This window comes from Dipodomys ordii, unplaced genomic scaffold (assembly GCF_000151885.1).
Source record: "Dipodomys ordii isolate 6190 unplaced genomic scaffold, Dord_2.0 Scaffold37, whole genome shotgun sequence".
Lineage (NCBI taxonomy): Eukaryota > Metazoa > Chordata > Mammalia > Rodentia > Heteromyidae > Dipodomys > Dipodomys ordii.
The window spans coordinates 16,603,145-16,627,961 of record NW_012267253.1 but is presented as its reverse complement, the minus strand read 5'-3'; positions in this window follow the sequence as shown (position 1 = coordinate 16,627,961).

The window sequence follows — 24,817 nt, the reverse complement described above, 5'->3', positions numbered from 1 at the left end:
TGGAAACCCAATATCTGGCATAATATCATTTTTCTAATATTCTCTTTTCTTCGCACATTGTCTCCAGCATCAAACATTTTTTAACACCACCATTTAGGGCAGTTTTTAGAAACAATTACATTTACCTTGGAAAAAATATGAATGTATTTTATCTCTGATAGTCAAGTTACTTTGTAAAACTTCTATCAACAAAAGCTAAAAAATCTATCATTTGGTTTAGTTAATATTTGAACTTGAAGGAGTAAAATCATCAGCTGACAGCAGCTATGCACTGTGTTAAATCCAGGGCTGGCATTAGTCTATCAGGTATGCAAATATTTATAGCCTCATTGGTTAGGTAAACTATTCAACTCCACAGAAATGATAGTTGCTTTTTTTTTTGAAATGCTAGGAGTGATTTTCTTTTCTAATGATAGGTTTTCTTACAGTAAAATTCACACTTCCAGTTGGAGTCTACCTAAACATAAAAAAGGGCAGAAATCCTTATGTACGTCTGGAAAACGAAATCAGACTAGTAGATATTATAGAACTGGATAGTTTTAAGTTATATTTTTTTACTTTTAGAATAAAAAGTGTTATAACTCAGAGGGAACAGAGGCAATATTATACTGATTAAATACACAAATGAACTGTTCTTTAAAAAAATAGTATTTGGGGCTAGGAAGGTGGCTCAACGGCAGAGTGTTTGCATTGCATGCATGAGGCCCTGGGTTCAATTCCTCAGCACCATATAAGCAGAGAAAGCCCAAAGTGGCACTGTGGCTCATGTGGTAGAGCACTAGCCTTATGCTGAAGAGCTGAGGGACAGCGCCCAGGCCCAGAGTTCAGCTCCCATGACTGGCGCGCGCGCACACACACACACACACACACACACACACACACACACACACAAAGTATTTTTTTTAAATACCCATAAAGGGCAAATATGTTAGTGTTGATATATTAATGAATAAAAATTCAAATCTTTGTTGTCACAAGTATACCATATTAAATCTAATTAGTTTCTTGTGGAAAACTTGGGCCTTTTAAAATTTCACATAATCCTAAACAACCCCCTGGTATGTCTGAAAATCTGCATTTATCTATATACCTCTGATTTTATTTCTTTGTGATGCAGCAAATTCAGCAGTATTGATGAGTTACCAGATAGCAATAGTTTTAAAGATTCTGATAGTTACTGATAATTCTTAAACATTTTTATACAATGGATTTATTGCTAAAAACCTTTTGAGAATAGGTAGGATAAAAACAACCTTGCCCAATAATCCAAAAATACATTATTCTGATTTTTCTTTCTCTATACAATTTGTGAAGTATAAAAACACACTTAAATGTTCATCATAAGACCTCAGTATATGGTTCCATAAACTGTGGGATAAAGAATAATTATAATCTCATTAAAGTGGAGCAAGAGGAACTTCCTATGTGCTCTTCCCCATCATAAACCCTTCTTTCCCTGAGGATAACAAATCACCTGGCTGGCATTCACACTCCTGCTTTCTTTATAGTTCTACTGTCTAATTACATTCCTAAATAACAGAGGTTTCTTTTTTAGCATTTTTACTCAATGTTCCATTGAGACAGAGTACTCACAGTCATAGGTATATATGAAATCACAAATATGAGAAGAGCAGGAAGAAACAGAGGAGGCGACAGAGGATAAGGAACCATTAATTAATTATGGGAAATGTTAGTATGAGTAAGGCTAGAGAGCTAATCCTAAAGAATAGCAATGTATACCTGGAGTCATGTTCATATAAGTAGAGATCTAAACTATCAGTAAAAATGAACTTCCACAAGCAAGAATATAAAGTTTCAGGGATGAAGACGAAATTCTGAAAGTACATAAGCTATATACATGGATGAAGACCATCCAATGAAAATAGGACAGTTTTCTAAAATATGAGAAGAAGAAAAATGTACAGAACATAGCTGGATTGTTCCAATTATAATCCCAATTTCTCCTGTTCCCTTTTCAGATGATAACACTCAAAGCAATAAAGCCAATTTACAGCCAAGCCCTCTAACGTTGACCTTGGAGCAGAGGCCAAATAGTAGATGGGCATAGATAATCTAATCTAACTTACAATACTGTAACCAATAACAGCTAACTTATATTCCTTTCCTCACAGTTAGCCCAAACTTTGAGTGTAAATACTCAGTTCTTCCACAGCTCCTTTTGATATGCAAAGCAGCCAGCAAAAGATTTTAATTGACATTTTCAGGAACAAGTCATTGAATATCATCGGAAGTCTTAAAGTTGAACTGATATGCTAAAAATCAATCTTGTGGAAGCCAGACAAACTGTTTTACATGTGACATGGGATATAGACAATCTTAGGTTTAACTAGCCTGAGAAAAAAAATTCTAGTAAAAATTCCTCCTTTTTGAGGAATGGCTTAGAGACCATTTGTACAAATGTTTCTTATGCTATTACTGCATAAGAACTAAATCAACAAGAGATGGTCATAGCTATATTTTCTTAATATACTAATTCCACCAAGGTGAAAATATTTAGAGTTCTTTAACTCGTAGAGTAATAAACTTCTAGCCTGTCCAAAGCACAATCATTATGTATATATGTGTTCATATCTATACATACACATACATTCACACACACACCCAATATGTATAATGCTATATAAACAATCTTTTTTTTGTTCTACTGTAGAGCAGAAGTACGATATGGAGATAGTAATCAGCTGTAATTATTGCTTTTGAAAACTCAAGCTTTAAAACCCGCAAAATACTTCAAAAATAAATGCAGGAAGCTTCATAAAATACATTTTCTCAATTCAACAAAGAAAAAAAATCAAACCAGTTAGGACACTCAAGTGTTATTTGCAGCAATCATGATAAGTCAATTTTGGCTTAAACCATGATTGTTATAAACACTCACAAAACATATTATTTACCAGATGGCAATCTTACTCAAGCAAACACATAAAACTTATGTTTCATTATTATCAAATAAGGATGAACTTGCCACTGGGGTAACCTCCAGTAGTTAAACAAACACATCTCCACAAAATGAGTGCTGTGGTCTCTACCATTGGGTAAGTACACAGAGGAAAGAATTATCTTAATATTCAGCAGTACTAACTTATAGTTAAGAACTAAAGCTTACAAGAGAATTTACATGCCAAATGGCATATGTGCATTTGTGTTTGGAATTGTACGTTCACTGTCTTGAGGGAGAAAATCTTTGACATTTTAGTATACAAAGAAATAGGAGTCTAAAACTCAGACCTTAGCTAAAAGATCTTTGCAAACTAAATATTAGTTGCTAGGATGAGATGTATGAAGAAAGGCTAATATTTCCTTATTACTTCTCTTCATCACCTATATGATCAGAATCTATTAAAATCTGTCACTTATGAAAAGTACAATATCAAAATTATACTTTATAAGTGAATGCTACAGACTAATAGAATGGATAATAAATTTGATGAATATTATATCTGTTTGAAAAAGGATCTTCTGTAACTGGAAATAGAATATAGAATATATACATATTTAGAGAGAGTAAAAATAGCTTATATATACACATATACACAGATATATATATGCATACATAGAGAGATAGTAAAAAATAGTTTCAATTTTTTGTTATGTTACAATAAAAATAGAATGGGAAAATCCCACTCTGTAAGAAAGCAATCTCATAAACAGGCTTACTTGTCCATGTTCCACTGTAAAATGAGACAGACACTTCTTCAACTTGGATAAGTGTAATGTCAGCTCAGAGGTGCTATAGCTCTCAGATCCAGGGAAATAATCAAACATGGAGACCACAGAGAGTGTCATCAGGATGCTCGAAGAGACAAAAATGACAAATCTTGTCTCCTCACCTTGTCATGTCCTCCACAGGCCAAGTTCAAGCACTAGGGAATGAAATCCTACAGAGCATTTATGCCAACAGGACAAGAAAAGGGCCATATTCTCTCTTGACTACCCCACTCCCCACAGTGCTTTCAACTGAAATTTGCTTCTTTTACCTTTCCCCCTCCATAAATCAGAGGCTGTGGGAAAAGAGTTAGTAAACTGTCAGCTTTCAAAATGCAAGCACCCATATTCCATGTGACAACAACATAAATAAAGAACAGACCTAGGACAACATAAATGAATATACTACATTACAAGAGTATTCTGAAGACTTTCCCCTTCTCCAAATTGTTCTCTAAAGCTAATAGTTAAGGGCGGGAACTTTTCATTGGACAACACCGAAGCAAAAGGCAATCTCTTCGCAAAGCTGTAGGAAGGTACTTCACCTCTGCAGAACATTGTGCCATTGAAGGACAGATTGCCTTTAGATTGCAACTTCCTTGAGGGTTGAGTCTCTCTCCTATTACATTCTGAATTGCACCTACAACACGAAGTACTTTGAAAGAATATTGGTTTGTGACAGACAAAATGGATCACTTACACTGCACATCAGTACCAAAATCTTTAATGTACTCTAACAAGGCCATATCATCACTACCAAGAGAGACAAGTGCATAAAGAAAGAATCTTTTGACAGTTTTCTTCAAGAGTGCTCTTTCCACTTGGACCAAAATGGAACTATGATTCCATTCCACAGTAACAAAGTATATACTGTGTTCATGACCTCTAATACCCACATAAAGTCACTTGGGTTGTTATTTTCCTTTATAAGGTCTATCCTACTTCTTGCTGTTTAAGAAAGCAAATAATTAACCCAAGGCAAGACACATAACAGCACATTTTATGTATGTGTGTGTGTGTGTGTGTGTGTGTACACACACACACACACCTTGTGTGTGGTATTCTTTTTTGTTTCCACCTAAGTTTAATAGGTAGAAATATCTGTTACATTGATAATGTAATTATAGCATGTAATAAAAACTTGTATCATTTATTTGTGTTATGCACTCTATTTTTCTGTAGTTGGTATAGCTTCAGTGCAAAAGAGTTTGGGAAGTTGACATAAGGAATATTCTCTTCCATAAATCCTCTAACCAAATCAGACCTCAAAATGGTTTCATTGCTCTCTCTTTCCAAGTAACAAGAATATGAAATCTGGATGTTATTTTGCAGCCTACTTCCAGTCACCAAGGTACCTCCTTCTCACCGTGATAGGGCAATAGAAAATTCTCTAAGATAAACACCAGAAGATCTGTTTTTAAATGAGCCATCTTCATATAATTGTCCAAGTACCACCATTACAATAATTTACACAGAATTTCTCAATTGTGAAAATTGATATTCCTTATCAAAATGAAAAGGAAATCATTTTATGACTATAGAGAAACAGAAATTGAACATTCTTTCTTACATACTTTCCTCCCTCATGGGCAAAAAGGATTCAGTGAATGACATTTTTTTCTCTCTGCTAATGTGGCTTGAAATTCCACAATACATTGACCTAGGCTCCCTCCAGCAGACCACAGGGAAATAATCATCTATATACATTTGTGCCACTAGTTCTCATATATATCCCTTGGTGCCCTTGGTTAATAATGTGATATTTCCCTAGATAATGAAAGGCATAGAGCCATGGCCCTTTTAAAAGCAGAAAGATAGCATGACAATATAAGTTCTACTCTGCTGTGGGGAAGGGCATCGTGGTCTTTCCTCTGCATGTGTCATCCCTGAGCTTCCAGTGGACCATCTCCATTTGGGTCAAAATTCAGGCACCAGTGGCTCCACACACAATCGTAGCTACTCAGGAGGCTAAGATCTGAACATCAAGTTCCGTATCCAGTCCAGGAAAGAAGATTATTGAGAATCTTTTGTCCAATTAACCAGTTTTAACAAAACACACATAAAAACAGAAATGGAGCCATGAGTCACATGGTAGACTTGAGCTCAAAGCTCAAAAGCTCAAGGCAGCACCCAGGCCCTGAGGTCAAGTCTCAGGACACACAGACAGACAGACAGACACACACACACACACACACACACACAGAATAGTGGGCTAAAGACTTGGGATGTGAAGGCATCTTTACTTTTTCTTCTGTTCTCATCTACAGAGAGAAAAAAATCATAAGAAATATAGTAAAAAGACACAAACTCCAATCCCATGCTTGCAGTTCTATGCTAGGCCATTTTTTCTTGTCAACAGTCAACTTCCTCATCTAAGAAATGAGAATAATACTGATTTTTGTTTCCAGGGGCCATCATTGGAACTTTTTTCAATCATGGCACCTGAAATCAGGGCCTCTGTGTGCTGTCCTTGAGCTCTTTTGCTCAAAATCAACGCTCTTCAACTTTGAGCCACAGCACCACTTCCAGTTTTCTGGTGGTTAATTTGAGATGAGAGTCTCAGGGACTTTCCTACCCTGGCTGGGTTTGAACTGCAATCCTCAGATCTCAGCTTCCTGAGTAGCTAGGGTGAGCCACCAGCTCTCAGCTGGATAAACTTTTACTTTGTCATTGAAAGTGTAATTATGATTTTTTTTAATGAGTACATTAGGTTTGGGCAACTGTTTTTCTGGCATGTTTAAAATGGGAAAAATCTGAAAATAATTCCTATTGATTTCATAAGCAGCATAGGAATATAGAGCTAAAAGAAACTTGCCACTTGTAATTAAGCAACTCTATCCCATCTAATTTTTAGAATTCAATAAAATATTGTGACTCTAATTTTATTAATGCTAAGGATCAATCTTAGAACTTACTTTCCCAATAGTCTGGAATAAAAGGATGGGATATAGTTTCTTTTACACACAGATGCAGTTTCATCTACATGCTTGCATTTTAGAAACATTATTTAAGCTATAGTGCAGATAATGAACAAACTGTAATCATATCTTTGTCCCAACTCAATTATAAAATGAACTCGTAACTTAGAGCCTTGCAATAAATATCTATTTCCAATTTTAGGTTGATCATTAAATCTGGTTCACCCTAGGAATCTGTTAAAATAAAAGAATGTGAAAAATTCACTTACATAACTTACAGCATATTGATTCTGATGACTATTAACTCACATAAAACAACTGGTACATCCACAGAGAAAATAGCATTTCAGGAAAATCCTGCTCAACTCCCTGGAACTGCTTATTATGGTTCCGGTCAGTTTTCCTTAGTCTCCCATCCAAAAGTCTCTCTTTCTGCCAAGCCCATGAACTTGAGAGATGAAGTTACCTCTGCATGTACCTTCTCCCCTTCACATATGACCTTTCCCTTTTTTTTGCTGTGGTACCCTTTAGGACATTAGTGTTCATTTTTTTCTCCACTGTCCTCTTATCAAATCTTCAGGAAGAAGTTGAATAAATTATTCAAGTACATATATACTTAGTGATAAGTCTTCAAAATTTACAAATCCCATGTGTAATTGCAATTTAATAAGAAATGAGTTTTAATCTACTCAAATTATCCCTTACTTCCGAAACAAAATCTCTTCTGAGATGTTAGTACAGGTTAAGAATCACTAATCTGAAAATACATAGCACAATGCCCAAAAAGTTACAGATTCTAATAGCAGAGTTGAATAAGATGTAAATTCAAGGAAAACTATTTCAGAATCTGGAAAATTCTAAAATCTGACACAGTGTGGCTCCAAGACTATTATTATTAGCAAGAGATACTCAACCTACATCTGTTATTTTGAACAAAAGAATCACTTTTTAGAGCTCTACTTCTTTACTTTTTCTTTCTCTTCTCCTTCCTTCCTTCCTTCCTTTTCTTCCTTTTCTTCCTTCCTTCTTTCCTTCCTTCCTTCCTTCCTTCCTTCCTTCCTTCCTTCCTTCCTTCCTTCCTTCCTTCCTTCCTTCCCTCCTTTCCTAGTATTAGGGCTTGAACAAAGGGTCCTGTGTTCTGACTTGGCTTTTTCTGCTCAAGGCTGGGTCTCTACCACTTGAACAAAACTTTCACTTCTGGCTTTTCACAGATTACTTAGAGATAAGAATCACTTGGATTTGTCTGCCTGGGCTAGCTTCAAACTTTAATCTTCAGATCTCAGCCTCCTAAGTGTCTAGGACTATATGTGTGAGCCACTGGAAGCAGGCTAGACTTTGTTTATCTATGATGTAAGATGCATGCACTATGTGAAATTTATAATATTCATATATATTTTAATGTTATAGAGGATATTACCTGTGATCCAAGGTAACAAATTAAGGGTTATAAATATAATTATTTTAGCCAGGTGCTGGTAACTCACACCTATAAGCCTAGCTACTCAAGAGGCTGAGATCTGGGTGTTAAGGTTCAAAGCTAGTCTGGGCAGACAAAACCATGCAACTGTTATCTCCAAATAACTAGAAAAAGGCAAAAGGGGAATTATGACTCAAGTGATAGCATGCCACAAGTGAAAAAAAAAAGCAAGGAAGAACAAAGACCCAAGTCCAAGCTCAAAGAGAAAGGGGAGAGGGGGAGAAGGAGAGAGAGAGAGGCAGGGAGGGAGGGAGGCAGGGAGGAAGGAAATAATGAAATAATTATTTGGGGCAGGTTAAGAAGGCAGCCTCAACATGTCAAATAGGCAGTTGGTATGGGGGTAAGAGGGAGGAACATTGGAGGCCCACAGCACCCTGAAAAGCACATGCTTCATTTGAAATGAATCCCATTAAAACAAACCAAGAAGCTGGATGCTAGTGGCTCAAACCTGTCATCCTAACTACTCAGGACACTAGATCTGAGAATTGCAATTCAAAGCCAGCTTAGGTTAGAAAGCCCTTGAGACTCTTATCTCTAATTAACCACCAAAGCCAGAAGTGGGGCTGTGGTTGAAGTGATAGGTAACTAGCCTTGAGCAATTAAACTAAAGAACAACATCTAGGACCTCAGTTCAAGCCCCAGTACTGGCACACAAACACACACACACACACACACACACACACACACACACACAAACACACACACAGATGCCAAACTAAACAATACTGAGGGTGAAGGCCAGTGGGCTGCTGGTAGTTGTCTGCCAACCTCTATGATTAACAAGATTTCCTCCATGCCTAAAGTACTCTGATTCTATGGTGAGTATCAAGTCAAAGAAAGGGAGTTTTTAAAAATTTTAACTTTGCCCTTATACAACACAGAGAAAGTATTATGGAGAAGCTATGTTACAGTAATCACAACAAGATACAATCTACTACTGCCCCTACAAAGAAACAAGAGCTGCCATGATTTGAAAACGAGAAAGCAATAAAGGTGACAAGTCCACATGAGTAAAAAAGGAAAGTCAATAAACTGCCAGATTTTCATGGTGACAGAGAGCTTTGGGAACTTTGTGTTACTTCTTCATTTCAGAAAATAGCACATATTTCATCAATGGTGATTAAAAATAAATAATAGTCAAAAGGAGAATGACTTCAAACTACAATATGTATTATTTATAAAGATAAAAACTCGTGAGTCTGAACTTTTAAAATTGGCAGAAATGAACCCAAAGGTTTGTTTTTTAATTAACCATTATTTAAAAAGTTTCTTTAGTCTGATGCCAATGGCTCATGCCTGTTGTCCTAGTACTAAGGAAGCAGAGGTCTGAGAATCACCATGAAAGTCCATGAGACTCCTATCTCCAATTAATCACTAAAAATCCAGAAGTGCTTAAAGGGTAGAGTGCCAGCCTTGAAAGGAAAAAGTAAAAGCCAGTGCCCAGGCCCAGAGTTCAACCACAGTACTGGTGTTAAAAAATCAAAATATGAGAAAATATGACCATATGTATATATACATGCCATAAAGATTATATATAATCTATAAAGATCTGTGTAATATGTATAAAATGTCTTTATAAGTACATCTATCTCTATTTATGGATTTCATCATTTAAGAAGAAATTCATCATTAAAATTTTTTTCCTTTAGTTGTATTTTCTTAATAATGGACAGAAAATTCAGGTTACACAAAAGTGCAAGCACCTTTCTGTACCTTCATGCAAGCATCTAACATTTGGTTAGGTTGCATGCACACTCCTAATGGGTTATAGGTTTAAAAAAATCAATTTTGCTCACTTGAGTCAATTGTGGAAGTCTTATTATTGACCACATTTACTCAACTGTCTGCCACATATATTTCATGTCTATTTCAGGGCTTATTTATAAATGTTATGTATATAGCACCCTTTATTTTTTTAACGGGGTTGAAAAATTGTTGTCCTTTTTTTTTTCTGCTGCTAACAGACTCAGTGACTATTCAAAGAAGTCAAGAAGAGTCTTATGGGCATGTGTCTTATAGTAAAAAAATAATAGGTAAAAGTTTCACCCACAGCGGGGTGGTAGAGGGGAGAGAGTCGTCACTTCTTTTAGTCTTGTTTTCCTAATATTTCCCACATGACCAGATTTGGGGTAAGATTCCAATCTAAAATCAACATAAACCTGGAAGTATTGTTTTTAAGGAGTTGTATACTAATATTATTACTCAGCACTTAAAAAGAAGATACTATTGAAGAAAGCAGTGAAACTAAAGACAAAGTTTCCGACTCCTTGCTTACATTGCTATCACAAGACACTAAATTATCAAGCAAGATATATTTGTTTCAGTGTTCTTTCTGTTAAGCCTTGATGTTATAAAATATGGATGGCTACAATCTATATATATTCTGTTATTTTTTTAAAAATCCCTGAATCTGCTTTAAAATATTTCTGAAAGATTTATAAGACAACTTATGACAGTGATTCATTGCTGCCTCAGTTTGAAGCACCATGCTTTTGATAAAAGCATACATCTACTCACATAAAGAAATAATAGTACTCTTATTTTCATATGCAAAGCAGTAAATTCATCAGATGTGCGATTAACACGATGAAATATCTGTGACGTAACTAACTTAAAATCATATTAAAAATCTTAATAATTTCTGCCTCTATGGGTCTTCTCACTATTATCTTGAATAGAGAATAGCTTAAAAGCTACTAGTAATCACATCAAATTTAAAATATAAAATATTGCTGGACACTAGTGGCTCACTCCTGTAATGTTATATGGTAAGAACAGGGTAGCCACATTTTGAGAGGTTGAAGCTATTGTCTTTATTAGAGCACCCGCAGCCTGCATATGGACTCTTGTCCCAAAGATCTGCAGCCTCGTGAATACACTTACCACTGTCAGAAAACTGAGCCATGAGAGCTGGAGCAGAAAGCAAAAGTAGAAAACCATACTAGCAAACAAGATTAGCTCCAATGGAGAGCTGAAGCGGGATGCCATGGTGACCCCGAGACAGGAGACAGGAGACAAACATGGAGGCAAACATGGAGGCACATTGCTTGGCTTAAGGGCGCCTGAGCAGGTCTGGACCTAAATAGGCTCAGGTTAGGGGGCAGGGAGGTGGAGAGCTTGAGAGTTTACAATCCAAAACTGGCAGGTCCAGTAACCTATTGTACAAGCCCTGCCCCTGCCTCCAGCCCATTGCCTGGGAGGTGGAATTTCCCTGGGGCTAAACAAGAGGATGTATTTACTTATCCTTTTTGTGAAATTCAAAGGATGGCTTTTCTCACCTCTGGACCTGGAAAGCTGGGTGCACAGCCACCACCACCTGGTTAGGTGCTAGGATAGCTGTGGAAACAAGGTGACTTATTTAGACCTACTCTTTCCCTTGCTTCGGTAATCCTAGCTACTTAGGAGGCTGAGATCTGAGGACCACAGTTTGAAAACAACGAAGGCAGGAAGGTCTATGAGACTCTAATCTGCAATTAACCACCCAAGTGGGAAGTCAAGATGTGGCTCAAGTGGTAAATGCCCAGAAAACGCACCCAGGCCTGAGTTCAAGCCCCAGAACTGGCACAAAATACAAAGAAAATATCAACTATCTAAAAGTACAAGAACAATGTTGAAATTCTCATACATTTGGAAAAATCTTGGAGTTGTGGGAAATCTTTAAGCCAGGTACACAATCCAATGATCAGAATAGAGAGGTAATGAGATGTATGATGGGACATACAGGAGCTCTTTTGCTCCATTTTAAGGGACAATAGCTCTTGGTTTCCAGCAGGTTTCATATAAAGAGATTTGGGTATCATGACCAGATTTTCTCATTCTTCAGAAATAGCTGGAGCTATGCACTTTTGACTCTCCCAAATTTTAAAACGTAGCAATTGACTCAAAAATTATGAAATTCAGCAAAGATCTCTCTCTTTCTCTCTCTCTCTCTCCCTCTCTCTCTCTCTCTCTCTCTCTCTCACACACACACACACACACACACATACATACACACATACCTGAAGACCAGGGTCTACCTCTGGGCCACAGGTTAACAAGCCATAGGTTAATTAACCTACTCTAGGCACTCTCTCTCTCTTTCTCTTTCTCTCTCTCTGTCATTCTTTTTATTCCTTCCACTCTTTCTCTTTCTTTTGTAGTCTTTTATTATCCTCAAGTGGCTGTACAAGGGGCTTCTTTGCATGCCCAACATGCTTATCTTGAGTGGTCACCCCTTCTGTCATTTCCCCCATCTCTCCCAAACCTACCCATCCCCTCAACTTACTTAGTTCTATTTTCACTTATATACATTTGATATTAGCCCAGCTTTCTCCCTTGCATTTCTCAATTGCCATGTTCCTGTCAAGTGGCCAGCTACCTGGTAAAATCATGCAACTGAAGAATCAACAACTGCAGTCCAACATTTTAGACAGATCCTCCCTATTGTGAGCTAAGAGTTACCTGTCCTTTATTCTAGAGCCATACCTCAGCAATGCTAGGAAAATTCTTCAATATAAAAGATTTTCAAAGCCAGGAGCTGGAGGCTCCAGCCTGTAATCCTCACTACTTAGGAATCGAGATCTGAGGATGGCGGCTCAAGGCCAGCCTGGGCAGGAAAGTCTGTGCAACTCAAATTATCTCCAATTAACCCTCAGAAAAATGTGACTCAAAGTGGTAGAGCACTTACTAGCTTTGAGTAAAAGAGCTCAAGGGCAGCAGTTAGGGCCCCCCAGTTCAATCCCCATGAACACCACCAACAACAAAAGGCTTTTAGATACTTGAATGTATACTAATAAAACATATTTGACTATAATCTCAGACTCATACACAGATATGTATAGGTGTATGTACATGTATGAGACACACAATTTCCAGGTATGTCATTAGCTATTACACAACTCTTCTCTCATGTGAGTTGAAGTTTTTAAACATGGAATAGCATCTGATCTGGGTTAGGCACTATGAAGGGCATCCTTTAGAGATCCTAAAAGATGGAAACAGGGAGAAGAAGAGAAGGACCTTCCTTGTCAGGGCTGATGCAATCTTCCATGACTTCAAATCCTGTACCACGATGAGCTCATTCCGTTACTCAGGCCAGTGCATCAATGCCGGTGGACCACGGCCCTGTCCATTTCCTCACATCTATAATTCTGAGCTATTCATCCCACTCTCCTATCCTCGATCAATTCCTCTCATATGTACTTCCAATTCGAAATTCCACTTCTGGCTCTCAATCCTCCACGGACTTCAGCAGTCTACCCCACATCCTTTCACTCTCTCAAATCTCACCCAAACCACCCTCTCCTTCTGCTGTTCCACAGAAACATGTTTTTTTTCCTTCCCTGCCTTTTGAACAATCTGTCAATATGTCTCTATCTTTGTAGCTCATCACTTATTACCATTCCTCAGTCACCCATCCCCCTCCCCATATTGTTCCTCACAAAAGACTCCTGGTGATAATTATTGGAGATGTTTTATAAAATAGTTGTGTAATGCTATTCATTTGTCACCCGTATGTAGCTGTTGAAAAAGCCACGTCAGAAATGAATAGTATTGTGCTTTCTTTCTTCATTTTTTTCTCTCCCTTAAGACATATGACAATGCGATTTTTGTGACAGTTTTGTTAGTGGTGGGAATTTGGCCGTCTCCCTTTCCTGTGATAGTATCCAGGAGAAGTGAGTAAAGGCCCTGGAGTCCACAACGAGCATGCATATCACTTCTTTTTAATCAAGGAGAGAAGGATTAGATTAAATCTCCCTCAAGTGCTAAAAGACAGCAGTTTATTTAACGAAAGTATTTACACTCCTCACTAATTACTTAGGTATACTCACACTGATACTAGCACACAACTTCATACCCTTCAACCACCTTCAATATTATCATTAAATTTATGAAGAGATGTGAAACAGCAATTGGTAATATAGTATCTTCCAAATTTCTCACTTTTTTTTTAAAAAAAAGCAAAACTAAAATCCGAATAGAATCTTCCTTAGAGGCAAGGAATGCTTACACAACTGGATATATATTCTCAGCATATTTACAGAGCAAGTGTCCTCATCTAATTAAAATTTTGTAGCAAAGAAAGTATCTCATCCTCTTGTCTATTTTATCAGATAAAAGACAAAATTCAATTAGAAGAAAAATATGGATTAACTGCTTTAAAAAGAAATAAACTTCAAAGTATTTCTTGCAGAATATTTTGTGGCTCCAATACTTACTGAATGTTCGATATTTCCACTAAAATTCCCTGGCTATTTCCTCTTTCTTTTTTCTTTTCTCTCTTTTTTAAAATGAATATTTACAGAAGGACTTCTGTGTCTGGAGAAGCTCACAAGGAACTGGAGTGAAAGCAGAGATCAGTAGAATATGTCCTCTGCCTTCACAGGTTTCATGACAGAATTTGAATGGTAAAGAAAAGCTAGTATTTCCCTAGTCAACTCTTTTGTCATGTGTTGTAATGATTATTAGATAAAGGAGAAGAGCATGGTGTAATGAAAGCATATGACCCAAGAACCTGGATGATTGGCAAATAAAACTTTCAGGAAGTAAAACAAACAAACAAACAAACAAAAAACAGCCAGTAAGTAGAATGGAGAATTCCAGAAAGAGTGAAGAGAATATGTGCAAACTTGTAGCCAGGAAGGAAAAGAGGTGCTAAAGGATCTGGGACTCAACAGAGAACAGGTAAGAAGATGGCTAAGTCATAGGACAGGTGGATAACAGACATTCAGGGCTTAAGGCTGTAATAAAGACTTCTTTCTTCAGCTTAAGAGCTCGGGGGAAAGAATTTTAAAAAAAAATGATAGGTATTTTGTTGGGAGAAGATGTGAGAGGTCAATATGTAATTAGGGAAACAGATTCTTGTAGCTCAGAACCATGACACTATGCAAGAAGGGAACTGAACAAAGTGAAGAAAATTTTAGGAAGGAAGGGCTCTGTACACTGGTTCATGCCTATAATCCTCACCACTCAGGAGGCAGAGACTTGGAAAATCATCATTTGAGGCTAGTCTGAAATAAAAGAAATGAAAATACTTGGAAAAAAGTGAAGTAAGCTAGATCCAAACAAACATATGTTGCATGGTTTCCCTCTTCTGTAATAATTAGAATGTGCCTATAAATCTACAAGTAAACACAATGGATTGTAAAAGACAAACAATTAAACGTGGACATGATAAATTAAACAGGACTCTAAAAAAAATCACACAGTGAGACCAAAGGTGGATATTCTTAGGAGAGGATCACAAGGGCTCAATAGCTATGTGCATATGAGCATATAAAATGATGTTTATTGACCTGAATGCCAACAAATGGAAATAAGAGGTTTTCTGTTATTTTACCTTTTTAGCCCTTTGTTGGTGTTTTAGATTTCTGTATTTGTCTTGTATGTAAGTTTATCTGTTTGGGAGGGTAAGGAAGAGCACATAAATGGTCGGGAAAAGGGTGAACTAATTCAGCAGTGATATACACTAGAGACTATGTTGGAAATGAAATATACAAGTTGTAAAGGACTGGGGTAGGAAGGGAAAAAGCTGGGAGAAAACAAGGGAAGAGGTAACACTGCTTAAAACGAAATGTACTCAGTATCTGACTTATGTAACTGTATCCCTTCTGTATATCACATTTATAATATGAATTTTTAAAAACTTAACAAAAATGATGCAAAGTGTCCACATAAAGTGGAAAAAGACTTTGTTTGGGGAGGAGGGGATGTTCAGTACAGTTTTTGATAGGCTGAACATGATTGTCTAACCCTTGAGACTAAAGGGAAGTCTATGCCACAGATACACAATCACAAGTCATCAGCATAGTGATTCCATAATGCAGAATACAGTTAAAGCCAAAAACACAAATACAATTTCCTGGGAGAGAAGTAAAGAGAACCAAGTAAAAAGAGAGCAGGGGTCAATATTTACAGAGCTAGACACAGAAGAAAACTTCTTGTTCAGAAGAATTTATTTGTTCCTTTAGGAGAGAGTAGTACATCAAAAGAGGCCCGTCAGTCAAGAAAGAAAGCATGAATTCAGAACAAAAACAAAGTGAATTATTAGCCCTTTCTTATAGCTGATCTGTTTCCATAATACAAATAAGTTGAGCAGTACCTAGGAGGCAAAGAAGTGAAAACAGCATTTGCAATTTCTTAAGACACATGTGACTAAATCTCATGTAATACTTGGTTGTGTTTACATTTTAGTTCTGAGTCCTCAAAGAAAAAGTATCAAGTTCCATTTTACACGTTGTCTTTGGCCCCATAGCCTTCTGATTCTTGTCTTCCCTTTTTAATTGTCTCTGCCATTCAGAAAAAAAAAATCCTGTTTGTCTTCCCTTCCAACTTTATGTCCTCATTCCTTACTTCTTGGACCTTGAACATCCTAAGCACAGTAGAATCATTTGGCAACCTTGATGCAGGGACACTTTATAACGTGATTGCTCAGACTTATTCTAGAGACACATTTAACTCGGAAGACTGATGGCTGATAATTTCTTAAGAAAAGACGTAAGGACTTGATTTTTTAATGTAATAGGGAGTTAAATAAAAAATGTCACCGTTCACTTGTGCTACCTCAACCATAACTGTACTGCATTGAAATTGTCCTTATCTATTCAATAACTAACTGTATCTTGTCATGTAAAAGCTCTGACATGACAATTAACATCTCTGTTATTCTGCAAGTAAAATTAAATTGCTCACTAGTAAAATAGAATAAAGACAAGTAGAAAAGGCCGATATGCCACCTATCTTCTTACCCCCATTCTATCTTGTGTGCTTTTCTCTTTACAGCTTATGGAGAGAGGGGGGTGAGAAAGACTTCTGACATTTCTTCCCACTGAGGGAAAAATAATAATAATCTGATGAGGATCCACCCATCAGATTATGGGGCCAAAGCTGATTCAGACCCAGAAAGATGTTCTATATACTAGAAAAAAGAACAAATGTAGACAAAATGTCCATCACTGTTCCTTACAAAGCTCTCTTTCCAGTGCCCCTCCTGGGTCCTTCCCAGAGCATCTGTGTGGATCAAGTGAAATGATATTGACACAGATGGCTGTCATTTATTCAGGACTTACCTGTGCTAGGCTCTATAATAGATCAATCACATGAATTCTTTCCATAGGTGAGCAGATAGCATTTCTGCTCCCAATTTTTAAGATATGGCTAAAATACAGATGTCAAATAATTTGCCAAGGTCAGCCACACACCAAGCAGATAATAGCTCAATGCCTCCAAAAGTTGACAGAGCAACAGAATTCCCACTATACCTCCTGCCTTCCTAAGAGAAATGTTATTTCCAAACTGAAGACCTAAGTTCATATGAGTTATTCATTTGTACATAAACATATATTAGAAAAAGCATACGTATATTATATTAGAACTCCATTGACAACTGTACAGTCTCATGGTTAGAATGGGCCTTGTAATCATATCTATTAGGTGAAAATCTCATTATGTTTCTTACTACCTGTGTAACTATGGGACTTTGATGCTGGGCGAGTCAGCCTACCTCTTTGTGCCTCAATTTCTTCATCTGTAAAATGTTTATAATAATGTACCAAACTTAAAGTTCTCTTAAGGATTACATAGTTAAATTCACTGTTCTAAATGCTCGATAGGAAATGTACTCATTACCTTACTCATGTAACTGTAACCCCTCTGTACAGTATTTTTACAATAAAAAACATATTAAAATATTCAACTGTAAAAAAACATTCACTGTTCTCTTGTGCTACCTCACCCATAACTTCTCTGTGTTAGATTTTGTTAAAATCGCCATATTATAAACACAGATTAGTGGAAGGTACATTTAGTTTCCTTGGTCATAGGTTAAGATTTGTATTTTTAAAATGCCCTTAGCTTTGCAAAAGGAATGTGTAACCACTAAAACAAGGGTGTAGATCCGAAATTTGTAACTCCGGCTTGTGTGCAAATTCCTTCAGAAGCTAGCACATTAGCTCTAACTCTGAAGTATGTGTCTGAGTAGGTCTGTGCAGGGCTTTAGATGTAGATTTTAGGAGTCACCACCTGTTATACTATCGTGGTTGAGAACTGCTAACGTAAGCTGACTGTGATGGGGAAACAACCAGCTCAAATCAGTATGCTCTTTTTCTTCTTCAAAAAACTTAAAGGATGTTATCCACTAAAATGTTAACAGCATGTATCTCTACATGGTAGAAATATAGGTAATACTCACTTGGTATTTTATTCTTTACGGTGTCTTTAAAACTTACAATTCTTTCTGTTTTCTTTTGCTGAGACAGATCATGCTATGGCGATAGCCTAGGCTGAATTTGAATGCACAATTCTCCTGCCTTCATCTCCAGGTGCTGAGATTACAGGTCCACACCAGTGCACCTAGCTGAACAATTAATTTTTTATCCATTCCCCATATTCATTTTGGTGTCTTGTCTTTAGTAATACTTTAGGCTCTGAAGATATAGCCCAGAATAAAACAATATCCCTGCTGAACTCAAGAGCATACAGTGTGGGGAAAAGGGAAGCCAAAAAACACTAGCAGATTAGCAGATAATGCATAAAATGAAGATAATTAAAGCAGAGAAAGGAGATAGAATAGCTACTAGGCTGTTTATTAAGGCTGGTCAAAGTCCTCTCAGAAAAATGGTATCTTGAATGAAAGAAAGATGTAGCCAAGGGCACCACAGAATCACAGGGAAGAGAACATTATAGATATGGAGAACAGGAAACCAAAGCCCTGGGTGTTATAAACCTAAAATTTTTAATCAGGGTAAAGATAAATAAACCTATCAGGGAGAAACATCTTCAAAACCATAGAACCTTCTCTGGCCCTGAAACTCTATTAGTGGTCTGGCCTCCCTGACATTCTGATTATCAACAACCAAACAAGAGGGTGGAGCTCAGCTACTTCCTTCAATGTAGGGCACTGGTCATAAAAGGAAATTATATAGCAGAATCCAGTGGTTTCCTTCACTCACTAATATTGAAGAGGCAAACTTGGGTCCATGTCAAGCAATAGCTGCTGGCTGCCTGCATGGACCTAAAAACTGATGTGGGGCAATGAAGAAAAGAATGAAACATATTACTGGCCCTTGTTGAAGTAACAATCTCAGCAAAAATACCACATGTCTACAGTGATTAGAAACCACTGCAAGATGGAATGCCATTAAAGCTCAGAGCACCAAACAACGCAGATGGCTTTCTCTAAGTGAACTAAGGCAGTGGGTTCCAGAGCCATGAACTGTGGTGGTTATTAAAAAAGTAATGACAGTCATCAATTGGCCCCCTATAAGCCCCTTTCATCTAAGTAATTTGATTTCTTTTGGCCCAGAAAAGGCAATATCAGGGCCAAGGTCATATAAAGCCTGATAGAGACACATTCATGCCATGTCCTTTACTAGGAACAGAGACGAGTGAAAGGAGAACTATAAAGATAGGATGGTTCCATAGACATCCAGCCATCCAAGGCCAGGAAACCTAGTAGAGTTGGATATATCCTTGGAAACCAGGATGCAATAATACCATAGTATTCAGTCCGCTTCCTCTGCCTTGGAGGTCAGCAGGCTGTCCTCTCTATACGCATTTGATCTATTCCTTTTGCTCAACTTTTTCCTTGCATCAATCACTATTCAGTCTACACGACTTCCTTGTGCAGGTCCTATCAGAAAAAATAGACCCAGCCCATGTCCCTTGAACTTGCATCTCAAGGATTCACCAAACACTGACTGAGGGGAAAATGGATACATGATTGATATAATTAGGCCTTGTTGTAGTCTGGGATTGCCATTGGCTCAAGAGGCTACCTGTGTCCCAGTCAGCCATGGCAGAGGCAGGCTCTGACAGGGTCAGGTAGATGTGACCATCAAGGAACCCTATCTCATTCTGATTAAACAGAGTCATGGCTTTCATTGTGTAAACATGGCCACTGGGTCTCCCAGGTGTTTCTGAGAAAGGTAATAGGTATGTGGTTTGTGCTGCCAGTCAGCATCTGCTGCACATTCTGAAGGTATACAGATGATCTGGTAAGAGGTTTGGAGGGATAAATTTTCAGTCTTTGAGGGACTTCTATGATGAAGTTTAAAAAATCCAAGTACTAAAAAGTTCTCTCACTGGAGTTTAAACCAAATTTCCTCTATCCAGATGGCTTCCAAGGCCAAGAGGGAGGGGAGTCCCGCTGCCTTTTTATGTTGGTCTTGATTGTTGTTAATGATCCCCAGCTGTAAGGCTCCCACATCTCTTTAACCTCTCTCTGGTTGGCCTCACATCTCTGCATCTCTTGCAGGGAAAATGGAACACTAAACCCAGCACCCATTCCCCAGTACAACATGTGTTGCACACCACATGGAGGTCAGCCTCTAAATGGACCCCAGAGCTTACTCAGCTAGCATTGACAGGGCCCTTCTTCATTCATCTGGAAGACACTGGCCTCAGCATTATCATTCCATTCCTGAAGGCAACATGGAGCCATTCCAGCACCCAGCAAGGGAGCAGGGGCATGCAGCCACCTGTGGCCAATGCTGAGGTTTCTTCTGGGTGTTATGTTGAAATCACTGCCAGGCAATGACATCATTTTCAGGGCTGAGACATGCATTAGAGATTCTTATTCTAAAATCACACGACCTGTCCCAAAACTATTTTCCCCAGGAATTGTCAACTAACACAGCAATGTTATTCACGCATAGTTTTCTTCCTGGGTATTCTCTCATTCACTCTTTCAAAAATATTCTTGAGTTAGCTATGAATTGGAAAAATCTTGAAGCTTCAGGAGACACAGAGATTAAAAACAAGTCCCTATGCTCAAAAAGCTCAGTGTGGTCAGGGACATTGTTGTGCCCTCATTTCAGGAATATAAGGAATGTGTAGAGTGCTAACAGATATGGAGAAGAAACACATGGAAGGGAAGAGTCCCAACTCTGGAAAGGCTTCCTGGCAGAGGAGGTAAAACATAATATCAGGCTTTGATAGACAAATAGCATCCAACCAGGTTATATGTAAGTGAACAATCAAAGGGACAAATGGAAACAGAGGAAGTTTCTAGGCAGAGGGTATGTCTGTGCCAAGTCCACAGACACGAGTACTATGCCAAGAGAAGAACTATAATTCTTAGGGCACTTAGGAGGAATTAAGAAGATAAGTAAGAAATAGAGATAGACAGCACCTAGCCCTGACAGGGAGCATGTAGTTGGTTTTCTTTTGTCTTATAAAATCTACTTCCAAGAACCTCTCAGGCTTTTAGTATCAGTACTGACCACAGAGTGCCAATATCCCATCTGCTAATTCATTGAAGTGTATACTGGTTAATTGTGGCTAGTTAAAAGCTTTATTTCTGTTCCGATAGCTAATTCCAGTTCAAGATGGACTTTGCCAAGCCATAATACCAAATCCAACAAAGCAAGGATCTCTTACTTCAAAGACAACTCTGGTCTGGTTGTCCTATAAATAATAGCAGGCAACAGGCAAATGCTTGTTGAAATGAACTGAAAATCTCCCTAAGTAGAGATTCTTACCTTATTAGCAATAACTGAAAGTTTTAACCTTACTTATGGAAAGTTGTACCTTAGTCCTCGCCCTACAATGTACATATACCATTCACAACACACCCTTCCACTCCACAGAGCAGCATTCTAATTGTCTACTCTGGGTTCTTCAGCCAAGTCCAAATGAAATGCCCCCGAGTCCAGGTGAAGCTCCTAACTCTAGGATTTTAAAAATGGGCCCAATAAAGAAAATTTGATTCCCAAGCATGAAATCAAGTTTCCTTTGTTTTTTCATTTTATTCTGGGCCAGAGGGAGCAAGACCCTCTTGGTACCTTTATTGTAGTTATAAAGAGGGAGAGAAGGAGACATTGGAATCTTAACCCTGAAAACTCCAGCCAAGAGGACACATCCATGATGGCATCCAGACCACATTAAAAGAAGGCAGACACAGTAAGCAATGGCATTTCTCTGCACTCAGGACAAGAGAGGCTACACAGATCCTCCCTCCTACCACTGCTCTGTGCACTCTTCCCTGCCCAATACTCAAGTTCTCTCTTCCTATTTTTCTCTCTCCCAAATACTTCCCCAGTTTATAATGAAGAAGATGTTTCTGCCCATCTTCTGTTAAGAGTCACAAAATTGCTTCTAATTGCAAACACAACAGAAAAACAGGATATCACTGGTTGCAGAGACAGGAGTGGTTATCTAACTGAAATGTGCTTTTAAAAGTGCTGGTACTGGGACACTTGTTTTAGTCAAGTGCTCTGTAAAGAGAACAGTGAGTTTTATAGGCAATTCTGATGCCTTTATTCTTCCTTCATTTTCACATGGAAAATTCAAAAGATAAGCTGTGAGAACCATATACAAGTTGTACTGTGCTTGTTCTATATTTCTAGTACATCTGGCTTTTATGTTTAAAGGAAAAAACAACAAAAATATTAACCTATATCAAGAACCTTACTACTTTCCAGCATTCCTCTAACATGTCTGAGAAGAATAGTTTCACATACCCATAATAAAGACGAAGATACTGAGTCTAAATGAGCAAGTGATATTGCTAGCTTGGAACTGAGTCCTTTTCCTCTACCATATGACAAAAGCCAGATATGCCCCCCTCCTTGCAACACACACACACACAACACACACACACACACACACACACAGGGCATTGGTTACACACCTATGGTGCCAACCACTCTAATGGCCACAGATGCAAAGAGAGATAGGAGAGGGGGGAATCTACTCTAGACCTCAGGAATAAGACCATTTCTACCCAAAAGCAGGGCACATATATTGAAATAGAACAGTATTATTTCAAGATACACATCAGCCTTGCCAAATGGACAGTTATGAAAATTCTGCCCAGAGAGTTGTTGAGATTTTTTTTCTCAAATGCCAAAAGTGAGCTTGTTAAACAAATCATACCTCCAGGGGCAGATGTACAATCCCTCCCTGACTCCATGTCATGTTTCCTCAGTTTACTTCCAGTCAAAATGCATATTTCTCCCACAGCTCCCAGGGCTAGGGTCAGCCCAGCTAATGGAAAGCAAGCTGTCTTCTTTTTCCCTGCTACCCACAATGGTCAGATAACAAATTCAGGTTCAGATCCTGGCGTGCTTGTTGTTGGTGATGATATATAAAACTGATGGCCGACAGCTTCATTTTCTCCAAGCTGGGAAAGCTCTGCTTGGAGAATTGGGAAAGGGGGAAAAAAAACTTTTGATTTTGACTAGTAGTAAAACAGTTGGATAAACATGACATGACACAGATGTCAGAGTGCATAATGCAACCGTGTAGACTCAGACGGGACTAGAGAATATTCAGACATGGGTAGAATACATACAGTGGAGAGTCAGACATGGGCTGGGGTCCTCTGCATTCTGGTGATGTGTGAAATATCAGGGTATGATTTTTTTTGGACTGAAAGACAAAAGTGGGAGAGGTCTTTACAATGTAAAGCTAACTTAATTTTTCTATTATTAAATAACACTAAAAACAACAGAATAATTTTGAGCCTAATGTATATGCCAAGGACATGTAGCACACAGGGTTGTTATGGAACAGGGAGAATAGGAATGGAAAATATTTCATTTGTTCACTTACTTATTGTGCCAATACTGGGACTTGAACTCAGGACTTAGGCAGTGTCTTTTAGCCTTTTTTCATTCAAGGCTGGCTATTCTGGCTTTTTAGTGGCTATTTGGGGATAAGCGTCTCATAAACTTTCTTGCCTGATCAGGCTTCAAACACCAATTCTCAGATCTCAAGCTACCAAGTAGCTAGGATTACAGGTGTGAATGACCAGGTTCTATTTGTGAGCACAGTTTTGAGGGACTGCTAAATTAGAATATGAGATGCAGGTAACAAAGGCACAAGATAACAGGCAAAGTGATCCAGGTTACTGGCTACCTCTGCAGGGTACACTGGGTGAGTTATTTAAACTGCTCTAAAGCCAGAGTTTCCATTAGACATAAATGTCCCCTCCTCACCCTCAAATGAATCATCCAAATCACAAAAACCAGAATCAGACTTAGTTCTTGCAATTGGAAAAGTGGGGTTCTATCTTCTTAATTCATTACAAAGCATTTTCTGATTAAGTTCAGAAGACAGGATAATTTACTAGACATCACAGACTACATTCAAAATTGCATTCCCTTTACAGCCCCTTAGAGCAGTGATTTTGTTTAACCTTTCAGAGATTGCAAACAACTTTGACATGCTGATGAAAGAAAGGGAAGTTATCCCAGGGGGGAGAAAAACACAAAGTGCCAGAAACAATTTCAGGAGGTTCAAGCATTCCTTGAAATTACAGGAGTTCATGAATGCCAGACCTAGAAACAGGAAAAAAAGGGGGGGATGTACTCAATCTATTTGCCGAGTTTCATCATCACCACCATTCTAGTTATTGAATTCATTTCCATATTCCACATAACTACTATGTAGAAGTGCTCATGACTTCAGTTGCTGTTTTGTAACCTATAATGCACATAGAGACTAAGGAAAGCTCCTTTCCTCCCAGTTCTGAGGCTCTTGAAACTCGGGGGTCTATCGTCTCTCTGCTCCATGGGAAAGTGTACACAGTATGAGAGTTATCAAATATTCTCAAGCCACATAGAATTTTTTTTCCTATGTCTCTTCACTCTCTGTTCTTCCTCATTCCTTACGGTTCGTCCTTTGAATCATTCTCCATAATCTAAGCTCTACCCACCTTCATCAATGAACATTTCCCTTCTCCTCTTCTTTCTGGTGCCAACCCATTGCCCAGAAG